Raw genomic sequence first — 25,624 nt, forward strand, 5'->3', positions numbered from 1 at the left:
AATCAGCTCATTTCAACAGCAGCTGTTTCTTTCTTTCAGGTTAGTTTTTTAAAAGCACTTTCCCTGAGCTTTAAAGTAGCAGTGATCAACACATAAAGAGCCATTTTTAGCTTATTCTCTCTTAGGACCATTGAGTAAAATATACAAGCTGTCTCTGACCGTAATAAATTTCATTCATTCATTCATTGAGTAAAATATCTTTTCAATGTCAGCAAATGAGTTTTGTCCATTTTTTCTCCCCTTGCTGCTATTCAGTTGTAGTAAGTACTAAATCAGCTTAGACCAGGGGTTGGCAACCTAAGGGCCATGGGCCACAAGGGGGTCATTTAACTGGTCCATGAGCCACCCCCGAACAGAGCCACCCATTTGGCGAGTCCCTGCGCACTGCGCTAAACTGACTTGCAGATCTGTATATTTAGCCATGGTGGTCCATGCATTGCTAACCTCCAGAATGACAATTACAATGTGTGTATGTGGAGAAGAAGTTGAAGATGGCTTGGGAACTGCTGCATGGTGAACTTTATAGCATGGTTGAAAATGGATGTTGTGATCCTTTAATTGGGGAGGGGTTTGTTGGGTGGGCAAGGAAAAGGCAATGCATACCTATCTCCATCATTCAACCTGGACACTGAGCTCCAGCTCCAAGGGTCGTCTGACAGTTCCCTCATTGTGAGAAGCGAAGTTGCAAAGGAACCAGGCAGAGGACCTTCTTGGTAGTTGTGCCTGTTCTGTGGAATACCCTCCTACCAGAGATAAACAATCATAAGAATTTTCAGAGACATCTGGAGGCAGCCCCCGTTTTGGGAAGCTTTTAATGTTTGATGTTTTGGTGTGTTTCTTTATCCTTCATGGGAAGCCACCTAGAGTGTCTGGGGCAACCCAGTCAGATTTGTGGGGTACAGAAATTTTATGACAATTTCTTGCTGGCTGCATCACACATACATCCAGGTGAAGTAGCAACCATGCCATTTCAGCTGGCCCAGTTACACAAAGAAAACCAAGACAAACCAGAATTGTCAGATTTATCCATTCCCAGTAACAGCCCAGCACAAGGTGGTAGAGTAGGAAGAAAAAACACTGACAGGTCCTGCAGGTTAACTTTATAAAACAGCAACACAGAGAGAACTGGGATCATTGGGCGCATGTAGGACTTGTTCCTTCTACTCAAAGATGAGGGCCTTCTTGGAGCACAGCCTCCATTTTCTGTAGGCCACATGTGACTACCATTTTAGGAATAAAAATGGAGGCAAGTTTGAATTAGAAGGCTTGATGGAACAGGTGAAATGTGTATGCTGCGGAGAGGATAGATTGAAGGCCATTACAGGCAACATTTTCCAGCTTTTTCTGCTTCTCATAGAAATTCTTACTCTTACTCAGCCTCTCAGCTGTAAGCTCATATGCTTAGCCAACATTATTGGTTCTTCTCCAACTTCTGGTCAACCTCTGATAGTTTCATGGAACTCAGCCTTTTGGGGGGAGATTCTCTTCTCCTCTTCCTGAAAGCATGTTGCTCCATCAGCTCTTTTGACCTCAAATCTCTGTGTTCAGCCTGCAGATTGACTGACCTCAAATCCCTGCTCCTAAGGTATTTTTTAAAATTAAATTTACTGTCCTTATACTAGGTCTCTAGTTTAAATTCAGCCCCCCTGACCCACCCCATGGTCCTGATTTGTGGCCGACCAGGCCGATTCACCCTGTGCTGACTTGGGAACCACCTGCCCTTCACTAGATCAGTCTCTGAACAATTTAGGGGAGGGGTTTTTCAAACCCTATTTGCCACTTATGATTGGGAGGGAGAAGGAAGAGATGCTACTCCTTCCTATGTTCTGCCCCCAGACATTCTCAGAACATTCTGGGCCACCCAAACCATGATGGGCTTTGGGCTATCTCAGCCTGAATGGATCAAGACTTGTATCCCCCAAAATCAGCCTGATTCAGTTCAGAACACAGCCAAATCCAATGCACAGCCCTATAATACACCTTCTGAATTAGAACCCTTAGTTTCCATTGCTATTGAGCACTCTTCTCTCCCTTCCCTGCCTCCCTCCCTCCCTCTCTCTCTCTCTCTCTCCCCCCCTCTCTCCCTCCCTCTCTCTCTTTTCCTGCCAATACAATGAGCTTGCTTTGCCACCAAGCCTTCTGTGAAGTTTTTCATGCATTCCTTCCTATGTTCTGCCCCCAGACATTCTCAGAACATTCTGGGCCACCCAAACCATGATGGGCTTTGGGCTATCTCAGCCTGAATGGATCAAGACTTGTATCCCCCAAAATCAGCCTGATTCAGTTCAGAACACAGCCAAATCCAATGCACAGCCCTATAATACACCTTCTGAATTAGAACCCTTAGTTTCCATTGCTATTGAGCACTCTTCTCTCCCTTCCCTCCCTCCCTCCCTCTCTCTCTCTCTCTCCCCCTCTCTCCCCCTCTCTCCCTCCCTCTCTCTCTTTTCCTGCCAATACAATGAGCTTGCTTTGCCACCAAGCCTTCTGTGAAGTTTTTCATGCATTCAATAATAATAATAATAATAATAATAATAATAATAATAATAATAATAATAATAATAATTTATTATTTATACCCTGCCCATCTGGTTGGGTTTCCCCAGCCACTCTGGGCGGCTTCCAACAAAACAGAAATTCTAAAATACAGAAATCTATCAAACATTAAAAGTTTCCCTAAACAGGGCTGCCTTGAGATGCCTTCTAAAGGTCTGGTAATTGTTGTTCTCTTTGACCTCTAGTGGGAGGGCATTCCACCCGGTGGGTGCCACTACCGAGAAGGCCCTCTGCCTGGTTCCCTGTAACTTGGCTTCTCGTAGTGAGGCAACCGCCAGAAGGCCCTCGGAGCTGGACCTCAGTGTCCGGGCAGAACGATGGGGGTGGAGACGCTCCTTCAGGTATACCGGACCAAGGCCGTTTAGGGCTTTAAAGGTCAACACCAACACTTTGAATTGTGCTCGGAAACGTTCAAACTTGCCTTTGTCAACATTCTATCACTGTTGCTTGCTTTTTGTGCAGCAAAAGCATTTGAAATGTGGGGTGGAATCTCAGCTAAATGAGGTCACAGACAACAACCAGTTTTAACTAATTTCTCTCTCTCTCTCTCTCTCTCTCTCTCTCTCTCTCTCTCTCTCTCACACACACACACACACACACACACACAATATTATCCATAGGATTGTAAACATTTTAATCAGGAAAGAAAATTAGGCCATATCACGTATCTGACCAATTACAATTAGGATGGGGAAATGTTACATACCCAATTTCACTTGATAAAGACTGATAAAATACTCTATCTAAACAAATAAATATGAGAGGGTGTGATGTGTTTCAGACTCAGTAATCAGAGGAAAATGCATCTAATAAATGCGTTATGAATTATTCACTAAGCTTTCCAGTGGAAGATTAAAATAAATGTTTATATTTTTTGGAATAGAAACTTACACTTGCATTATCTTTTCTATACCCACCCCTTTCAAGCTTGCCATCCATGTACAACAGCTAGAGGACTGGTAAGTAGTACTGAAATGCTGGCTCGATTCATGTTGTTGCTATGCCTAATGCCCCACCCTCTGCACATAGAGCCTAAGGTCTTAAAAGGGGGGACCTACACACAAACATACAGAGCTGCATGTGCATTGATGGTCTATGACATGATCAGGAACTATTTTCAGTCCTTTGTCTTTGTGCATGTGGCGACTGAGGGTAGAACTCATGGGTAGTCCTGTTCCCTTTCCTTTTACATATTCATTGTATGTAAGGGGGACTTACAGAGGCTATTGGTAAAATGATTTATTCCCTTTGCAAAGAGGACCTGAACATGCTCTGTGTCCATGCATCAGCATTCCTGGTCTATAAATTATAAAGACTTTCCTACCCAATCTCTTAACCCTTGAACTTGTTTAGAAATACCTCATTAAAAACAGCATGTAGAGTGCTGTCAGCATAACTGTTAAAATAAGCCCTTTTAGTCTGATTGATTGAGGAAATAAAGATGTGTCGGTGTTGGCCAGTGATGGGGTTGGGTTAGTGCATTCTCTCTTCCTCCCAAGATGAGGGATGGTTGCAAGTCATGCTAATTGAGGGTAACAGGTAGAATTTACCCTGCCATTGAGCTGCAACAGGTGGAGGAAGAGGGTGGAGCTGCAAAGGGATGGTCAGCTCAAGTGGCCAGAGTCTGTGGAGAGAATGGGTAAATCAAGGAAGGGGAGATGGAAAAAAGAAAGGGGCAAGAGGAGAAAATTTGGGGAGGCAGTGAGAAGGAAAAAATAGTCCACAAAGCAGGAAATTAAGACTGGGAAAAGCCAGGGATTGGAACAGCAAGAGACAACAAATGAACTTATCCAAGTAAGAAAGAACAGGCAGACATAAGAAGGAAAATAACATCCTACTTGTCTGAATGTCAACTCTCAGAAGCAGCTGGTGAGAAATGATGGAGGCTGAAGGATAGCGTATCTTCACCCCAGAACACTACTCCGTGGTAAAAATCGTGTTGATGGAAAAGTGAGTAGGGGATTTGCTCAGCTATGGTGGACAAATTCAAATCAGTTCACATCTGAAGGTGAGCTTACCATATTCACACTATCCAAAATGATATGCAAACTGAAACACATTTGTTCTTTGAAATTCACGTTTCTCTGAAGTTTGCAATCCACTTCTCCAGCCATAAATGTGTATAGTGGAGCAAGGTGTGCATAGAAATGCATATATTAATGACAATGACATGCAAATATACATTATATGAGGGCAAATTGCTGTGCAAATATATGTATATCAGGCAAAACTACATATATGCTGATACCGGTAAGTTTTCATGCAGACATTGTTGCTGGGGGAAAAAAAAACAGTATAAAGATGTGGGAAAACCAGTATAAAGATGTGGGGAACTGAACACTGGAAACATATGATACACAGCAACTGGCATATCTGCCCATGCCTAGCCAGGAAGGAAAGTAATGCCTACCCCCTGGTGGGAGCTCCAAGGACTTGTAAGAGTGTTATGTGACTGTTGCAATAACTTCTGCACATAACCAAAGACCCAAAGTTCTAATTCCCTCTACTAGTCAACGACCAGGCAGTATTCCCAGAGGATGCGGCTGGAAACATCTCACTGTAACTGATAAATTGATAGAAATGCAGGAACAGTAGTCCACAGAACATGTCCCGATTACTAGACCACAAAGGAAAACAAACTGCTTAAATCTTTCTCCCCTTTCCCTTGAGTATCTGGAAATGATTTCTAAAGAGCCATGGGCAGTGGACTCTTGCTGCAACTGCTAGCAATAAGTCATTGGTGTGCAGTAATATACTGTATGTCTCTCTTGCTTCAGGAGACTTTGGGATGGACCAGGTTTGTGTCTGAGGTGCCATTGCCAGAGCCGATTACAGTGGGTTATTTATTTCCCATTTAAAATTACTTACATATCATAGTTGTCAAGTTCTCCCCTTTTTTAAAGGGAAATTCCCTTATGCTGAATAGGCTTCCTCACGAGAAAAGGGAAAACTTGACAGCTATGTTACATGTGCTGTGCACCATGCCTAGGTAAGTGGCAGCAAATTATGAATTCTCCAGAAAGAAAACAAGGTGCTTTGAAACAAAATAAAAAAATTCATTCCAGTAGCACCTTAGAGACCAACTAAGTTTGTCATTGGTATGAGCATTTGTGTGCATGCACACTTCTTCAGATACACTGAAACAGAAGTCACCAGACCCTTATTTCAACACTTGCATTCAAAACTTGCAGCTTCCTGGAATGTGGCTCCCCTACCTCTTCCTTTCTGATAGAAGAGTTGTATAATGAATATGTCAAACAATCCCAGAGAGAACCCCCACAGAAGGACAGAAAGGCTCCCTGATGCTTAGACCAGTAGAATAATTGGATGGGGATTTTCTCTGTTCCTCCACACAGTGTCAATGAGTAGGCATTTTGATCGACTATTTGTTTACTGAAGGCAGATTGGTTTCAACAGACAAGCATCACCAGCTACTGCACAGAACTGGGAAATGATTCCTTCCTGAAGCCTCAAATAAAATGAAGACTGTATTTAGTCAGGACATCTGCTTGGGCTTTTCCTCTAATCCAAGGTGTGGGGCCAAAAAAACAATGGGAAATGGTGGGCATATTTCACCGGACCATTAGGCGTAGAGTGGCTACTGGCAACTGGAACAGTTGCATGCATTTGCTTTGTGCTTGTGAGTCACAGACGTCCAAGAGATACCATGCATGCTTATCAAAATATTTCACATTTTTACTACACTTCTTCCTTCTAAAAGCTCAGAGTGGTGCATGATAAGGGCAATATCATTTTCCTCGCAATAATCCTGGGATGTAGGAAAGTCAGACTGAGATAGGCTGGCCCTGCTCCTCATCTCCTAGCTGTGCAGCTCCCAGAGAATTGAGTAACATCTGAACAGCTCATCTGGGTTCATATTAGGCCACATACACACCATGATGCCACTTTAAACAGGCATGGCTTCCTCCAAATATTTCTAGGTGCTGTAGTTGGTTAGGAGAAGGGGATGACAGGATGAGATGGTTGGACAGTGTTCTCGAAGCTACGAACATGAGTCTGACCAATCTGCGGGAGGCAGTGGAAGACAGGAGTGCCTGGCGTGCTCTGGTCCATGGGGTCACAAAGAGTCGGACACGACTAAATGACTAAACAACAACAATTGACTCAAATGAGCCATTCTTGGCATTGGAAGCTTTTTCAGTTGTTGGGCAAAAGAGTATCTTTCCATTGGGGTGATGTTGGTGATACCTTTAGAAACTTCAAATGATTCTAGAGAAGTTTACTACATGCTCCCAAACTGATTATGGATTTTCAGTTTATTCTTACTCCAAAAGCCCTTTCTGTTGCAGTCATGTGACCTTGATGATAGGAATGCTAAGCCTATGGCTGAAATTGCCCTGGCGAACATTCTGTACAATAATTCCACGAAGAGTCTGCAAACAATTTATGAGCTGCATATGTTTGCATAAAACATTCAGTAAACAATTCAAATACCAAATAGTTTTCCAAAGGTCTAAAGCTGTTCACAGAATTCATGAACAGACAACAGGCTAAATTCATTCCATTGAATGGGGTTTGCAAATGGGATGCCTGACAGTCGGAAATTGTATCAGGACTCTGCTGCTAAGGCATATTAAAAGAGGGAGGGGCAGGAAAAGAATGAAACAAAAGGAGAAATATAGCAAGATCATTAGAATGAGTGGCAAAAGCTGCAATGGAGGGCCAAAACTAGACAAAAGGCTGAGCCTTTTCTTGTTAGGGCAAATATTTTGTGACTAAAATAAAAAAAATTCCTTCAGTAGCACCTTAAAGACCTACTAAGTTTTTATTTTGGTATGAGCTTTCGTGTGCATGCACACTTCTTCAGATACAGTGAAATGGAAGTTTCCAGGCACTTATGTAGAGAAGGGGTGGGGAGGGGTGGGGATGGGGAGGGGGGATCACTCAGAAGGGTGGTGGAAATGGGTGATTGACTGACTGATAGCTGTTGATGACCGCAAACGACTGCAAATGGTTTTGCATGAAAAAGCAAGGGTTGAGATGGGTGAAGATCGCTTATCATGTATAATGAGATAAGAATCCGATATCTCTGTTCAAACCAGGTCCCTCCATGGTTTTGAGCTTGGTGATAAGTTGCAATTCAGCAACTTCTCTTTCCAGTCTATTTCTGGAAAGAGATAGACTGGAAAGAGAAGTTGCTGAATTGCAACTTATCACCAAGCTCAAAACCATGGAGGGACCTGGTTTGAACAGAGATATCGGATTCTTATCTCATTATACATGATAAGCGATCTTCAGCCATCTCAACCCTTGCTTTTTCATGCAAAACCATTTGCAGTCGTTTGCGGTCATCAACAGCTATCAGTCAGTCAATCACCCATTTCCACCACCCTTCTGAGTGATCCCCCCTCCCCATCCCCACCCCTCCCCACCCCTTCTCTACATAAGTGCCTGGAAACTTCCATTTCACTGTATCTGAAGAAGTGTGCATGCACACGAAAGCTCATACCAAAATAAAAACTTAGTTGGTCTTTAAGGTGCTACTGAAGGAATTTTTTTTATTTTACTTCGATCCAGACCAACACGGCTACCTACCTGTAACCAGAATTTTGTGACTACTTACTGCACCATTCATTTACCTTTTCCTGCCTATCTTAGGCACTGTGGTCAGTTTCAGCCCTCCTAGACAAGCTGCTGCAGAAATGTGATTGGATCCCCCCCTCTCGCTCCCCCCCCCACAGTTGTAGGGCTTGGGGACTATGGCACAGGGGCCACAATCTTCTCCCAGTACCATTTCCCTGGATGTAACGCTGCAGCCTCTGCTTGATGTACCAACATCCCTTTAAGGATATGATAGGTACCTAATGCCTGCACTTTCTAAAAAGTGCTACGGTCATTTTTATTCCAACAAGCTTTTTCAGATGGCTAACCAGATTTCTGCATTGAGTCTCCATTTTGTATTCTTTCAGATATAATCTTCTGTAAAGAATTAGGAATGAATGAACCAGCCTATTTTCTGAGCTTTGCTAATTTCCAATGTGTTCTGTCATTTGCCCATTTTGTATTATTTTTAGATACTTCATCTGGCATTTTTGTGTTGTTTTAATCCGTTTTTTAGTTGTTTTATTATATTTTGTACATCACCTAAATATACCGGTATGTAGAAGGCAAACCACCACCACCACCACCAGGAAAACTGTGTGCAATAGCCCATTCAATTCTGCCTCCTTTCCCCAGCTTTCAAGATTAAAAAACAAAAACAAAACATCTGAAGAAGTGTGCATGCACATGAAAGCTCATACCAAAATAAAAACTTAGTTGGTCTTTAAGGTGCTACTGAAGGAATTTTTCTATTTTGCTTCGACTCAGACCAACACGGCTACCTACCTGTAACTAGAACTATGGAAGGCACCACATTGAGCCGCATGAAATGGAAGTCCAGTATCTGAAGAAGTGTGCATGCACACGAAAGCTCATACCAAAATAAAAACTTAGTTGGTCTTTAAGGTGCTACTGAAGGAATTTTTCTATTTTGCTAAAAACAAAACAGATATGGAAATCCTTGACCCGTATACATATCTGAAAAAGGGGAATGTTGCTTACGTCTAAATGGGCACTAATATGGTTCTCCAAATGCCTATGTTTCAAATTATCAGTAGTTGATTTCCTGGAAAGTATGGACTGAATATTAATCTTTAAATCATTCAGAGGCACATCAGTTTAAAAATGACATGTTCAGAAACAGGTTAATGCAATTAGCCTTGGATGTACAGCTTCCCCTAACAACTTTCTTAAGGACAACTAAAGAAAACCCAGTCTCAGAAAGTCTTATTCTACAGAATAAATGAACTTGACAATCCTCAGTGCAGAGTTAGGCATGCTTAAGCCAATTTATTTTAATAGGCTCAAATGTGCCTACGTTGGATTGCATACGGTATGTGCTTGCCATTTCCAATTATTTCTTTTTGGTGAGTGCAGATGCCCTGACCCAGCATTTTCTTATGGGTGGGGTGTGTCAATATTCCCATTGTCCAGTGAGCTGTGCTGGCTAACACACCAGGAGTGGAATGATCTTTCAGCCTAATCTGCCTCTCAGGGTTGTTGTAGGAATAAAAGCGAGGGCCTTTGAATTCCTTGGAGGAAAGGTTAAACATAAATGAATTAATTACAGATTTATTTCAGTGGTGGCACCCAATTTCCATTTCGTTATCCAACGGTGAATATATATGTGAATACAGAGCAGTTTGCTAAGCCCGAGGTATGGAACCTGAGGCCTAGAGGCCAAACACGGCCTCTCTAGAAGTCTGAACTCTCCCCAGGCCATGTCTCCTCTCCTTAAGTCAAGCCCCTCATTGAGCCTGATCTGCACTCCTAGCATTTCACCTGGCTGGAAGGTGTCACTGGGCTCAGATAACACTAGTCTTAATGGAGGATAGAGATGGGTGTGTGAGTGTGTTTTAAAACTAGCCTGTGGTACAAAAGTAGTATTTGCACTCCGCCCGACTTTCTGCAGTCATCTGTTTTGCTTTGCCTTTCCAGTTTCCTGCTTTCTTTCTCTCTTCCTACTTTTCATTTACTTAACCTGACTCATTTAAGAATAAAATAAGAAATACCAACCTTTTCTCCGCAGGCCTGTTATTGCTAGTGTTCAATTACTGAAAAATAAATTAAATTATTCTGAACAAACCCCACACATTGCTGCCTGTCATTCCCTTCACTAGCAATAGTGGTTGTGGTCTAAAAGTCTCCGCAAAGGCATTTATCAAGGCAGCTGAGCCATAATTTTATCAGCTCCCCTGCCTCTTCCCCAGTGCAATAACAGTATGGCTTCTGTGCTCACTTAGCACTGGCACAGTGACAAAATAATGAGAGAAGATAGCTAGACTTTGTTTCATTTGTTTTATAGAAGGCTGGAGCTCTGTAATGCAGGACTGTTGGGTAAGTAATTTGGCTTGGTATCGCAAAGGCTGAAGACTGTCAAATGGCTCTGGGAACAAAGCCATCCGATCTGATGCCATTGAATGAATGGTCATAGTACGACTATTAAATCTTTGCTTTTTCACACAAACAGATAGTCCTAACCCTTTTCAACAATCCAGCTAATTAGGGAGGGAGTTAACAAAGGATGTGTGTGTGTGTGTGTGTGTGTGTGTGTGTGTGTGTGTATTTCCTCGCACAAATTGAGTTAAGAGCTTGCAGCTATGAAGTGCTGACATCCAAATCAGCTGCCAGGATTGGAATTTGGTTAAGTTCCCTATCCCCCATAACAAAGCCTGGCTCATAGATTGCATCTCATACCGTAAAGTGGCCAGTGGCTGAATTTATTTGGGCACAAGTGTCTGTTTTTATATCTTGATTCTCCCCTTGCTTTGGAACCTAGGCCAACAATGTTAGAGGAAAGCGTACCCTTTCAAGAATTAAGTGTGTGTGTGTGCGCGCAGGGAGGAGAGAGGGTTCCTCTGCAAGGAGAAGAAAAGACAGGATATTTGTTCCAAGCATTTTTGACAGTAAGAATGATGGAGAGAGGGTGGTATTTTGCAGGGCAGCCTCCTGCGTGTGAGCTGGACTAGCCTGAGCAGAATAACTACAATCACAGGAGTGAAATTGCATGTGTCAGTGTCCTAAGGAGAGAAAAACAAACAGGGTTTATAATAGGTATATCTGTCGTAATTCAGCTGTTGCATTTGAGGCCAGGTGGCAACATCCACAGCCCACACAGTAGGGACTTGCTTCTACAATAGCATTGGAGACAAAATTACCGAGTTGACTTCATGATTTTGTTGGCTTGTAACATTCCACCATAGTGCTGGCATTCCAGTAACAAACATTCAGAAACAAAGGACCTGTTTCCTCTGAATGCATTGATACTTGAAAACTCCTGCTACCGGTATTTCATGATTTGGGGGAAAGGTCAAGAGAAGAAGAGCTGGAAAACTTGGGTCTTGGGGTCTTGGGGACCAGTTGGCTAGAGAAGTATGCAGACATTTTGGTATATATGGCAGAATCAATTATCATGGGAAACACTAGAAATGAGGAAGCAGAAGAAACATACATAGTAAGAAGAAGAAGAAGAAGAAGAAGAAGAAGAAGAAGAAGAAGAAGAAGAAGAAGAAGAAGAAGAAGAAGAGTAGTTTGGATTTGTTATCCTGCTTTATCACTACCCGAAGGAGTCTCAAAGCGGCTAACAATCTCCTTTCCATTCCTCCCCCACAACAGACACCCTGTGAGGTGGGTGGGGCTGAGAGACTTCAGAGAAGTGTGACTAGCCCAAGGTCACCCAGCAGCTGCATGTGGAGGAGCGGAGACGCGAACCCGGTTCCCCAGATTACGAGTCTACTGCTCTTAACCACTACACCACACAGGCTCATAATAAATATGGTTCATGCTGTAGTTCACCCCCACACCTAGCTCCTCACAGTTTGCCTTATATCTCTGTTTCTTTAGGTGTTCAACACTTGTTTGATTTTTTTAAAAAAATAATGAGATATTTGAATCTGAGGCTGAGCCAGTGAATGAGCTAAACAGGTTCTGATACAATCCAGCTAACTGGTCATATGGCAACTTCATCCTAGCAACATAGCATCAAATTTTAAGGGTTGGCTCTCCATCTGGGAGAAAGCAGCTAAGCTTTGTAAAAGAAGAGAATATGTCTCTATATATGAAGTGACCTTTCTTATCCATTGGACACCAGAGGGACAGTTTCTAAATCATAGCCTATAGCAAACCATGGAGCCATCGGGCATGTTAACTTCAAAACAATGGCTCAGGATGTATATGTATATGTATATGTATATGTATATGTATATGTATATTATGCTGATTAAAACATGACACAGCAATGTAAATTCAGTAGTAGGAGAGCAAACACACAGACACACGCACACACATTCTGACATACGTTTGCATGCCCCCAAATAGTCATTACTGAGTGGGATTGAAAAGCTCATATCAGCTCAAACCAGATGGTTTTCCATCTTTTATTCCAATGATTTTATTCCCATATTTCCTTTGAATTCCTTTTGCCTCAAGGGCAGCTTGATAGTTGGCAACATGTTGCTCCCAGTAACTTTACTCAGCATTTCACACAGCATCTGTGTGAAGCTATTTTTTAAGGAAAGAGGGGAAATTATCATTAAAGGCAGAGGGAATAATAATAATAATAATAATACAATAATAATAACAACAATAATTTATTATTTATACCCCGCCCATCTGGCTGGGCTTTCCCTGCCACTCTGGGCAGCTTCCAACAAACATTAAAATACATCAAATATCACAGATTAAAAACTTCCCTAAACAGGGCTGCCTTTAGGTATTTTCTAAATGTCAGGTAGTTGTTCATCTCTCTGACCTCTGATGGAAGGGTGTTCCACAGGGCGGGTGCCACTACCGAGAAGGCCCTCTGCCTGGTTCCCTGTAGCTTTGCTTCTCTCAGCGACAGAACCGCCAGAAGGCCCTCGGCGCTGGACCTCAGCTCTACAATGTCTCAGTTCCACTATTTTGAATATATTTTGCCTTCTTTGAAATAATGTATGATCAGAAAATGACTAAGTTCGGAAACTTTAAGTTTCTTGTGAGAGTCTATATATATTTCATACTTTAGCAATGGATAACTAGAGGTGAATGCAAAGGACACACACACACACAGTGGGGGACCCCAATTCATGTTGAGGAAAGTGGGCAACTCCAATCCATGGACACTGCATTCTTGTACTGAGACAAACACCTGAACACACCTGTTTCGTCAAAATGTCACCATATATTGTATGTGGCCTGCTGATTGGCTGAGGAGTGCAAGCAGTTGGAGAAACAGTGGCAGCTGCAAACAGTGGCAAACAGCCTTAAAAATTGGATTAAAGGAGCTTGGGGAGTCTGATCACCCTCCTCCTCCCTCTACTTTTAAGTCAAGAGGTGAACTGGAAATATATCCTGGAGCTAAGCTTTAGTTCTTATGGAAACTACTAGTTCATGGTACTGGATGACTTATGTTGGTGGATCTGGGGAGGTTTACTTTCTACAAAATATGAGTTTTCCAATTAAGCACTAAGCTGCTGTTTGCAAAAGGGATTTCTGTGGGGTTGCCAAGTCCTGGAATAAAAAAATCAAACCAAATCTCAACCCACTACAAGATTTTAGGGCCATCTGGCTTGTAGCACAGAAATGATCCTCGACCTATAAACTTTACGCTCTTAAGCAATCACTGACACTACAGTTATAAACCTTTCAAACATGTGTACTATATTCACCCATCCATGCATTTAAAATATTAGCTGGTCTTATCCTATCCTCCTGCAAAAAAGAATTAGCAAAGGATATAGGGCACATTGTTTGCTCTATAATTTAATTGTACTAGGGATGGGGGCAGGGTGTCATGAAGCATATCTCAGCATATTCATACATATATGTTCATATGTAGTGGACACTGTATGATAAGACTCATATTTAGGAAAAGAATTAAACTAAGAAAATAGTAAAAGGTTGTCTTTACTACATGGTAAAACATTGTTTCACACTCATTACGCACCCCAGCCTCCAATGCTTGGGGATATATTCAGGAGAAGAAAAGGCTAAGGAGCCTTGGGGATGCCACAAGGGATGCCACAACTATTATTTAGACTGTAGTGTGAGAGACGGGGGGCTCCAAATTTTAGCATTGCGCAGGGTGCTGCTGGAATTTGAGACCCCAAGGTCTACCACTGATGCAGATGTGGTAGAGCACATGTTTTTCATGCTAAAGTTTCCATGTTCAAACCCTGGTGTCTCCAGGTAAGGCTAGGAAAGACTCCAAACTGAAAACCCCGAGAACAACTGCTAGTCATTTGTAGACCATGCTAGTTCCACACTAAGAAGGGGGCAAATTTGCCCCACCCAGATCCAGAGGAAGTATCAAGAGACTTCCTCCCTTAGGAAATAGTAGAATTCCAGGCAGTAGATGAAAAATGGGGAGCCTCAAAAGCCAATCAAGGATGCCCCCAAAATTCCTACTCAGCCCCTCCCAAAGGTAAACTAGTATGGTATGACTCACACTGCTAATGGTGAGAGGGCAAGCACTGAAAGGGAAGAGGAAGAAGGTCAAAGTGAGAGGGAGAAGTCTTAAATAGACTTAAAGTCACAAAGCTACCTGCTCCTTTGTGAATGGCTCAAAGGACTCATAATGTCTTCATTTCCATCACTTCCTTAGAGATTTCTGGGAGTATTTATTCATTTACTCATATTGTCTTTCTGATTGGTATTTAGTATGGGCAGATGATGGAACTTAAGAATGTCAAGAAGAGGCATCCTAGCACATTGTTGGGTATTTAAACACCTTCCATTGTCTTTGGCTTGGTGGACTCTTTTTGGAAGGGCATCTTTTTGGACCTGATGTGCATCTTTCAATGATAGACAGCAGGACCAGGTTGCACATGTAGGATTACCAATAACCATTAGCAAAATTCAAAACCCTGAAAGAGCAGTCCTCTCATCACGTGACACAACATAGTATAATATGTTGCCTTATACTGTGTCTGGCAGTGGTCCATCTAGCTCAGGATTGTCTATGCTCACTGGCAGTGGTTCTCTGTCGTTTCAGGAAGGGTCGTCTCCCAACCCTGCCTGGATACACCAGGGACCTTCTGCATGCAAAGCAGATACTAATACTCTACTCCTGAACTACAGCCCATCTCACATAGCAGCATCCCCACAACATTATTAGTTGGGGGGAAAATGTTGTTTTTATCTTGCAGCACATCCAAAGTGGAAATAATTTCCTCTCCTCAGAGATGGGCCAAGTGGTTAATTAATGAATCTAGGCAGCCAATAATGATGTCGTCCAATTACAGATCTATTAGGAAGGCTGCACAGAGTTGAGTGAAGAAAACACAAGCTCTGTGCTGATGCTTGATCTGTCTTCCAATGCATAACATGGTGATGCATTTTGCTTGTGCCCACTGGGTCAACCCCCTAAGCACCCCAACTCCCACTATATCTTCAGGCTCCTATCTGCACAAGGTCCTACACAGCACACATTGAAATATATGTGGGTTCAGGTCATGCAGCCTGTAACCTATATTACTGTACAAATCCAGGTACCAATAGCACGATCACAGCCTTTCCATAACTGGGATGCATGCAGACATGACCTTGATGCATGGATATTGGGAGTAAAACTAGCAGGCACACTACCAATCAGCTCTTCCTCCCCCCACTAGTGACAAGATAAAAAATCTGTGTACCTTTCAACCACCTGCAAATGGTTTGTCTTTCAGTATTATCAAGGTAAAAAAAAAAGAAGTTTCCCCCAGAGACAAAGGTAGTAGCAAATTATTTTTTCTGTATTATATGGGATAAAAGCAGGCACCTTGAGAGCATTTATTTCAGTATGTGGTTTAGGTAAGCTTGTTTTGCTTGTGATTTTTGTGCTTTAACATCTTCCTAGGAATGCTTGATAAATATCAAAGCTCAACATCTGATACCCAGTGTTTTCTCAATGAGATACACAATCTCTAGCAGACAGATATTTTCAATACATTGTTTATGTGCTGCATTTCAAAGGGCTTCTTCTCCTGAGATTTCTAAACATGAATAATAAAAAGTATAACCTAATTCCCTCCCCCACCCAAGAAAAAAAAAGTAATCAAGCAAGGGCTGTAGTGAAACAGGAGTGACGCTCTGGCATTTTGCCTGAAGTTATTTATTTGTTTCCATGCTTCAGAAATACTTTTCTCTGTCTGTTCTCATTCCCCCTTCCCTAAGACTTTTCACTTTTTTCCTCCTTTTTGTCTCATTTTCAAATACTGAATCATGATCAGATGGAAGTCCTGCTTATTTCTTTCCAATTCTTCTTCTCTGACTGGCACTTCTTTGTTGACTGAGTGCTTCTATTGTTTCCTTCCTTCAAGTTTGTAACCTCCACTATTATCATCCATTCTTTTCTATTCTTTTCCCACATATCCACTCAATTCTTTATCTTGTCACTTTTATTTTGGTTTTGTCTATGAACTGTGCCCTGTTCTTTCTTTAGATCCAGTTAAAATGTGTATCTCACAAAGTGGGCTTGAGTCCACAAAAGCTTGTGCCATAATAGATTTGTTGGTCTTTAAGGTGCCACAAGACTCTTTGATGGTTTTTGCTACAAGAAACTAACCCGGTTCTCCCCCTGGAAATTGAAACTCTTGATCTCTCTTTCCTTATTGCTCACATTGATGATTGCAGCACACCTTTGCTCAGACTTCCTTTCTGTTTGCTCAAACCTCTCTTGCATGTCCTATTTCTTCAGCTCACCTGATCTGTTCTCTCCTTGTCCACTTTCACCCAGTGCTCTACCAGCTGGCTCCCAGTGAAGTATCGGGTCAGGTTTAAGGTGCTGTTTTGACCTTTAAAGCTCTATGTGGCCTAGGACCATCATACTTGTGGGACTGCCTCTCCTGGTATGTACCGCAGAGGACCCTGAAGTCCATGAGTAAGAATAGCTTAAGGGTCCCGGGCCCTAAAGAAGCCAGATTATCCTCCACCAGGGCCCGGGCTTTTTCAGTGATGGCTCCGACCTGGTGGGATGCTCTGTCCCATGAGACTAGGGCCCTGCAGGACTTGATCTCCTTTCACAGGGCCTGTAAGACAGAGCTATTCTGCCTGGCCTTCAATTTGAATTAGCCTGATCCTCCATTCCCTTTTCCCTTTCCTTTTTCTATGAAGAAACCCTTCTGGGACCCCACATTGAAACTCTTCCCTGGTCTCCTTGCTGGCCCTAGCAGGACCAACTTGGCCAGTTAGCCACGGGAAGGGCGGGGTATAAATAAAAAATTATAATCATCATCATCATCATCATTTCAGCATTGGCTACCTACCTCTATTTATTCTATTTAGCCACCTATGATTGGGTTGCCAACACACAGTTCACAGGAACAAGAGTACCCATCAGTACCTCCTATCTCCTCAAAAATCCACAATGCACAAGAAACTGTGTGTTTTTCCTGTCCAAGTCTTGTTTGCAGCAGCTCAGCTTTTCCTACACTGACCAAAACCATATAAAAATGCCCACATTCCATTGGATTCCAGGATCCCTTCTTGGCATCCACCTACCACCTTCTATTGATGTACATTTAAATGACACATAAAACTTGTAGCAGCAAAAAAATTGCTACAAAGCCTACAAACTATTACACTGAATGATCCAGGGCTGGTTCACCCATGAGGTGGGCTGAAGCAGTTGCCTTGGGCGGTGGAATCCCATGGGGCAGGACCCACATGGGTGCCTCACCTGCATCTGCCATCACTTGGGTCATGTGACTGCTTCAGTAGCTTCTTCTGGTGAGATCTCGCCAGAATAAGCCATTGCAGACGCACAACCCCAATAAGCAAGGCTTTTTCGGGGGGGGGCATGGAGACAGCACTTTCCCATTTCACCTCAGGCAGCAAAATGGCATGGACCACTCCAAACTGTAACACAGACATCTACAAATCATCTGTAACAGTTTTTTCTCTCCTTTTGTTCATAGATCTCTGAAGCCAACTTATCAACTTGGCCTGCAGTAAAAGAACAATAGTGTAACCAGGCCTGATGTCCTTTGCATTGTCCCACCCAGTGCTTTTTTTTTCCTTTAAAAAATGTTTAGGGGGTACTCTTATTTTGACTTGAGAAAACCACCATTTATAGTTCAAATTGGGAAAAATAAATACAGTAAATGGACAAAAGTACAAAGATTCACAAAATGTTTAGGGGTATGTGTACCCCTGCATACCCCAAGAAAAAAAGCACTGGCCCCACCCCTTTATCTGCCTAGTCGTGCCCCGAGCTCTGATTCTTATCCTAGCTGGATGCAACAGTTATCAAATCCTTTACAAACCATCCTATAAGAGTATGAAAAAGTCTTAGTTTGAAATCCAATAGAACTGGAATCTGTTTCACAAATTGTACTACTTAATCTAGATGCTAGTCTTGCTCATGGACATAACCTCATCTCTTTACTCAGCAGTTACTGTGTGCAAAACCTCTGTAATCTTCCCCAGCCCCCAGTAAAACCATACATATATAGTGACATTTAGTAAAAAAATAAACGGTTTCCTCACATGAGTCCATTTCATTATCTCTCTTCTCCTAACCCGTTCTGAAGTCAAGAAATGTTAAGTTTTGCCCTTTTGCCATAGGTCAGCTGTGTGGGCAGACCAGAGCTTTGTGGAATCAATCACACAACATATCTGTCCAAGCACTGAACAAACACCCACACAATGTGGACAACTCAAAAGGTCTGCATTTACTGCCAGGAAGGAGGCCATAGGAACACATTAGTGTGACAGCAGGATGCAACCACATAATTTCTGGTGGCCTAAGGACAGCTTAGTGTCTATTTGCATATACCTTTCTGCTCAGGGCTGCTATCTTTCTTAGCTGCAATTTTCCTAGCTTTTGGCATGGAATCTATATACCGTATGAGGACAAGAAACCAGATTTTCCTGCTCCTTTGTCATTTCTGTGTTTGTTTTGTTTTTCAATTATTTTTATAGTTCTTATTTACTTTTCTGTAACCTACCATGGAATGCATTTTGGGGTGAAAGAAAAATAGATATGTTTATATTACTATAATTATCATAATCAACATTTATTTATTTTTAAAAAACTTATATATATTTATTATTTATTATCACATTCAAATCCTACCTCTGCTCCAAGGAGTTTAAAGTGGCATACAACTCATGCTCTTCTACATTTTATCTTTACAACAATCCCATGAGGTGGCCCAGGCTTAGATAGTGACTGGCCCAAGGTCACCCAGGAGACTTCATGCTGGGTGAGGAATTGAGCCCTGGTCTTCTGAATTCTAATCCAACACTCTTACCACCTGCCACTGCACTTCGTCATCATATGATATCGAGGTAAGTCACCATAATAAATGGCATCATAACAAAGAATCCCACAGAATTTTAAAACAGCCATGGTACACAAACCAGTGCACATATTATCCCTCACCCTTGCCCAATGCAGACAACATGTCTCTGAATACCCACACCCGAAAAGGCTGGAGGAAGAGGAAAGCTTTAAATTGTCACTAGAAATGAATCAATGTTGGAGCCACCAGCTGTTTTTAAGAGGGAAGGCTGTTTCATAGCCAAGAAGCTACTACCAAGAAGGCCCTATCTTGAGTCCCAACCATAGCTCCCAAGTCTCCTGTTGAAAAATGTGGGATCAGCAGCGGCGCGGCACCGGAAGTTGCTTCTACGCATGTCCAGACATGTGTAGAAGCAACTTCCGGTGCCGCTCTGCCCAATTTCCGGTGCCCAGGCATGGGCAGAGCAGCACCCGAAATGGAGCCTCCCTGACAGGTAGGAAATCCGGGGGATTTCCAGGATTTTTTTTCTATGCGGGATAACAGCGGGAAACGGATTAAAATCCAGGAGTTTCCCGTGAAAAATGGGAGACTTGGCAGCTATGGTCCCAACAGAATGAGCTTCGTTGGGTGATAGTGTAAGTAACACAGCCTCCTCAACAGATCTTCAGTCACAGGCAGGATGAGATTAAGACATACCATTTGTAGCACTATAGCTGCTGTCATCCTTCCTTTATATTTTCTGCATGCTTCCAAATGGCATTGCTGCCATCCCATTGTTATTCTGGAATACTGCAGTCATCTAACCACTATTTTTTCTGTCACCAAAACTCTGACACTTGTGAAATATCCGGAATGGTTCTGTGCAATTTTCCATTATTCATTTGTTCCACCAAACTACTACAAAATGCCTCAGACCTATGTGTTGAAATGGTGATGGGAGCTGGAGTTCAACATTATCTGAGTGGGCCACAGGTTGCTCTGTCCTGCTCAATATGAAATATATTTTGTGTTGCAGATGGTGATTGTTCCCGTTTTCATTCTCCTTTACTTTTCAAGTAAAAATAAGTGTCAGCCACAACATTATGCGAGTGTATTATGGTTATATGTGAAGGCTGTGTTCCTTTTCTGTTCATTTGCATAGTCGTTTAAGTAATTTTTCTGTGTCTAAATGATTTCCTTTTCAGCACTTTCCTGCCTGTGCTTTCACTTGAAATAGCTGAAAATTAATGAACAGCAGCTTAGTCTTTGCTCTCATTAACTTGTTCAAAATATTCCCTCAGAAATGATTGTTCTTCCATTACTAGGAATTGTGAAACCTCACAATTAGAAGAGGATTAGAACCAGACTTGGAAATCCTTCTCTTGGACTTCTTATGCTGTGCAAACATAAGGCTGCTCATGCAAGAAATATTTCCCTTCTGATCCTCCCCACTGTATCTTCATAATATACCCCCTCCCCTCAAGGTTCAGATAAGACCTAAGAAGGATTGTGTTGCACTTGCTGCAGAGGGAGGTGGGATCTCAGGTTTTAGGCAACCCCCCCCACACTGCATCCTGGTGCAACACACCCCACCAGAGATGCCAAAGAATTCGAACTGAGGCTGGATTTTGCTGGGAACCTCTCCCCATTCACCTCATCAAAGCAGACCATTGATAGACAAACATTTCTCAGGGGTTATTTGACCATTGTACTTGTGAAGTGAACTGAGGGGTTGCTTTCTCTCTCTTTCTAGGGCTGTGCAAGGACATACCCTGATCCCCCTCCCCATGGCCTCAATCCGTGGCTCCTGTATCTGAGCAAGTTCTCCTGTGCCATCCCAGAGTTCACCCACCCCACCCTGGAACAATCTCTAAAACAATTCAGGAACAGGATTAAGGTTTTTTAAAAAAAATAATAATAATGGGTTTTTGACTCTTAAAACCCATTAAGTGCATGGCACCACACAAGATCAGAACCTGCTGCAAATGACTTTCCTGCATACAAAGGAAGCCACTTGAGAAGGAGCAGTGACTAGTACCCCGCTGGATTGGATCCTTCCACCTAACAGCCATGGTAAACCACAGGGTCTGATTTCCTATGTGAATATTGTTCTTATACACTGGTGTGAACAATTATTGCAGTTGGTCTTCTAGCAAATCAGGGAAATAAAGACGCAAGAGACAAAAGGTTGGGTGGAGAGGGCTGCAATTATTTTTTTACACCTTTAAACCCCAAACAGATCTAAGTGTGGGCTCTAAGTAAGAAACAAACTGGGGGAAAGCCAGCCCTGCCAAGGTCCAGGGGTTGCCCTTCCTTCACCCACTCCCTTAAACCCTTAAACCTTTTCAAAGAATGGCAAGCCATACACCAAGTTGGACAGGGGAAGCCACCTAGAACCATCCTTTTACAGACGTAGTTACATAGTCATTGTTTTCCAAGATGTTTCACAGCCTTACCACAGATCACTATGGTGAGTCAAAGCAGAGAAAAGAGATGGGCAAAACATGCCCATTTCTCTGTATAATCAGCTGACCAATTGCTCTGTGCTGGTCTGATATGATGTGTCCTGGATTTTATGGATTGTAGCTAATGACATATTTATTCATTCACACCAAATGTTATCTTTTTAAAAGGTGCAAACAAACTAGTGTACATTTGCTTGCCCATTTAATCAAAGTAGCATCCCCCCCGACTCCCCACTTTAGAGTCTCATTAAATTAACTGAAATGACCTGCAAGGTCACCACTATCTGCAGAATAGATCGGAGAGTGGAGGTAGAGCGCTACAATCTACTTTAATCCCATTATAGCCATGTCACTCTTAGGCCTTTGCTGTGATTAGACAATTAGATACCAATGGCTTTCTAATGGATTTACTACAAGGCATTAGCTGATGAAAACCTTGCAGTTTTTGCTGCCTGTCTTTAATAATGTGGAGAAAAGGAAACACGGTCACAGGAATATGTTAATCTAATAGCCTTCATAACAATGTTAGGATTGGATAGTGGTTGAAATGAAGCAGGAGCTGCTACTGATGTGAGCTTTTTTCATTAGCCACTCCTGTATCACTTTGGGGGGAAAAACCAATAATATATTTTTAAGCTAGCTAATCAAATGTATCCACTTACAAAGGAGGTACTTTCATAGAGGAATTATCAATTACTTGCTACTATGACTATAATCTACCTTTACTATTGGAGGCAGCAAGCCTCTGAACTCCAGTTGTTGGTAAGTATCAGTTGCTGGAGAGAGTTCTATTGCAATCTCTTGTAATATACAGTTACTGACTCACACGTGTGCATGAAAGAGTTAACCTGAGCCCAGAGCTCAGGTTGCAAGTAGGTGTGGTTTAGCAGTCTCCCAGCAGCCTCTACTCCCCTCCTCTCAGTCTTTTCTGGAACAAGCAAGAAGGCATGCAGCCAATGGCGCCCAGCTTCAAGAAAAACCAAGTGAACTGAATCTCTCCTAAAAGGAGATTTCCACAGTGAATCCAAATATTTCATGATTTGTTTTTGTAAGGAAACTAAGTACTTTTCTTTTTAAGTCATACTGAACCCCTTTCTTCTTCATTTTTTTTTTTTGGCCAGTGGATGGAGACTTGTTTGTTGTAAGTTCTAAAACTCCATGAGTAAAATCTTCACTTAACTGCAAAGCTAAGTGACTGTGATTCATTCAAGTCTAAGTATTTCTGAGGGAATGTGTTTTTTTTAAAGCTGGATGAGGGCAGATGCAAGTTTAACCATGCTTAACTCTGCTATGAAAAAGTAAACATCTCTCTCCAACACCCTCATCCCTGACCACTGGTCCTGTTAGCTAGGGATGATGGGAGTTGTAGTCCCAAAACATCTGGATGGCCAAGTTTGGGAGTGCCTGATTTAGAGACTTTATTATGTAATGTTCTAAACCACATTGGGGAAGCCTCCGTAAGGAGATGAGGGTTTCTCATAACTTATGAAGGGCTTTATAGATGAGGAAAGGGACAGGCTGGAGGGGGCAAGATTTTGCCAACACCCACTCCTCTATTCGCTCTCAAATGATTGTCTTCACACAAATAGGCCTTCAGTCATGCAGTAAATATTTAGCAGTACATAATACATTGCCTCATTTTGCTAAAACGACTAAGCTAGTGATAATTTGCCAGAAAAAAAATCCAAATATATATTCCCTTTGACTTCATCATTAGTTTATATATACCTAGTGCTTTAGCTTGCCAATGTCCTGAGCCTTCTGGCTATCCCAGACATATGTTTAAAATTATGCTACAGCACCCAAACTTCTCATTCCGCTTCATTTTTCCGTTCTCAAAGAACCCAATAAACACTATTTTTCAATATTAAATATTTCTGGAACTGAGCCACCATTATTAAATAAAGACTGAAGTGCTGGAAAGGAATTTGCAACACGAAGGAGCAACACATAAGGAAATAAAATGTTAATCATTGCCACCTTGCTTTGCCAAAGTCTCTTAGGTGCTGATGTAGTCAAGATGGTACATTTGCATTGCATATTTCCTACCTCCGTATACCCCGGAGCCTATTCTCTGTTAGGGCTCTCCAAATGAGTCAAGAGGCATCCCTGTGGTGAGTGTAACGTCTATAGATCCTAGACCAACTCACTTACATTGTTTCATAAGGGAATATTGAGAAAGCTGACCTTGAAACTAAACATAAAATAAGTAAGATGAAACTTTTATTGAACCAACTTCTCTGGGTTGAGTTGATCCATAAAAACTGCTCACCTTGCCCACTTTATCTTTCTCCTTTTCTAGGTCAAACATGGCAATAATTCTCTCTCGACCAAACTCAAATACAAAAGAGCTGTGCTGACTGATTCATAGTTTATTTCTTTTGTGATATTTATGGATAATGGCTGCAACAATGATTCCAGCCTTGGTGCCTGGGCTATAGAAATAAAGGTACATACTGCCAATTGACACCCTGACAGTTTGTAATTTGTAACGATGTCATTCGGACATAGGCCCCGTTAATCAAAGATCTTGCTTCTTCTGAAAAAGAGAAAAAGTCTGCCATTGGACATGAATCCAAGATCCATTAAAAGTATTTGTTTTAAAGTATTTGCTTGGATTTTACAAGTCTAGCGTAGTCCTGTCCAATAAAATATCTGTCTATTAATCAAAGACTTACCTTTTTGCCCCCTGACCCATTAGATTGGATTCTTATTTCTATCTGTGACCGCATTGAATCACCTGCTTTATTTGCTTTTTACATACTTTTATGGAGTTTATATTGTTGATTGTACTTCTGTTTTAATCAATTTTGCTTTTATATTGTATAGTATACACCGCTTACAGTTTTGCTTTTGTTTTGTTTTTTAAAAAAATACTAAACAGTTTAGCAATGCTTAGCAATAAATGAATAAATCATAAGAGCTGACAGGAAGTAACCATTTTGCTTCTTTGTTTGTTTCTTTAATATTTAGGCCACATTTTAGGGTATCTTTCCCAAGATACCTTAAAATTCCCTTTTCCAAAGAAAAAAGGTCAACCCATGTGTTCCCCTTACATTTAAATGAGACTTTTTGCCACAAAAGCAGACATTACTTTTCAACCAAGTATTGAGAATGAATATTAAGCTTCATAGAGTCATTTTATGATCCTCCCCAACAGCACTGAAAAGGAACTTAGTTAATATTTATATAGTTAATATTTATATAACACAGGTGACTGCAAATCGAGGCAGGTGATAAAAGTTCATAGATGGGATGTAAATGACAAAGGCTGGTTTTGTTCCTTCATTTTAATTGTCAAAAGGCTACAGAGCCCCTGTTTGAGACAAAAGCATCATGCTTGATTATTCATGGCATTTCATGGTCACATAAATGCCCTCTAGCTTTACACACTAGTCACCAAGAACTGTCAACACCAGAAGTAATATAACAATCAAGGTGAATCAAATTCTATGAATAAATAATGAAATCTGGTTTCATTTGAAATTCAATGTTGCTAAAAAAGAAACTTAGCAATTCTGTTAAAAGAGCAACAATAAAAATATTTAGATTCAACAACGAGGTGAAGTGCATCACAAAACTGCTAATTCAAGAAGACTTTTACTCAGGCATAAATAGGCTAGCGATGTGATTCAGATGCAAAATAACAAAGACAGGAATGCCCATACAAGCTATTTACTCTTTCATCTATGATAGGCATGTGGGAAAATGTCAACTGCAGTTCAAGGCTTTGGGACAAAATCATCTCTCTCACACTGATGGAGGTGCAAACCAACACTTCCCAAGATGAGAATAAAAGGAGGATTGTACATCAATCCCATTTTTAGCTATGCAATACCTAAAGACACAGGAAGTTGC

The sequence above is a fragment of the Zootoca vivipara genome, chromosome 8 (genome assembly GCF_965207765.1).
Source record: "Zootoca vivipara chromosome 8, rZooViv2.hap1.1, whole genome shotgun sequence".
NCBI lineage: Eukaryota > Metazoa > Chordata > Lepidosauria > Squamata > Lacertidae > Zootoca > Zootoca vivipara.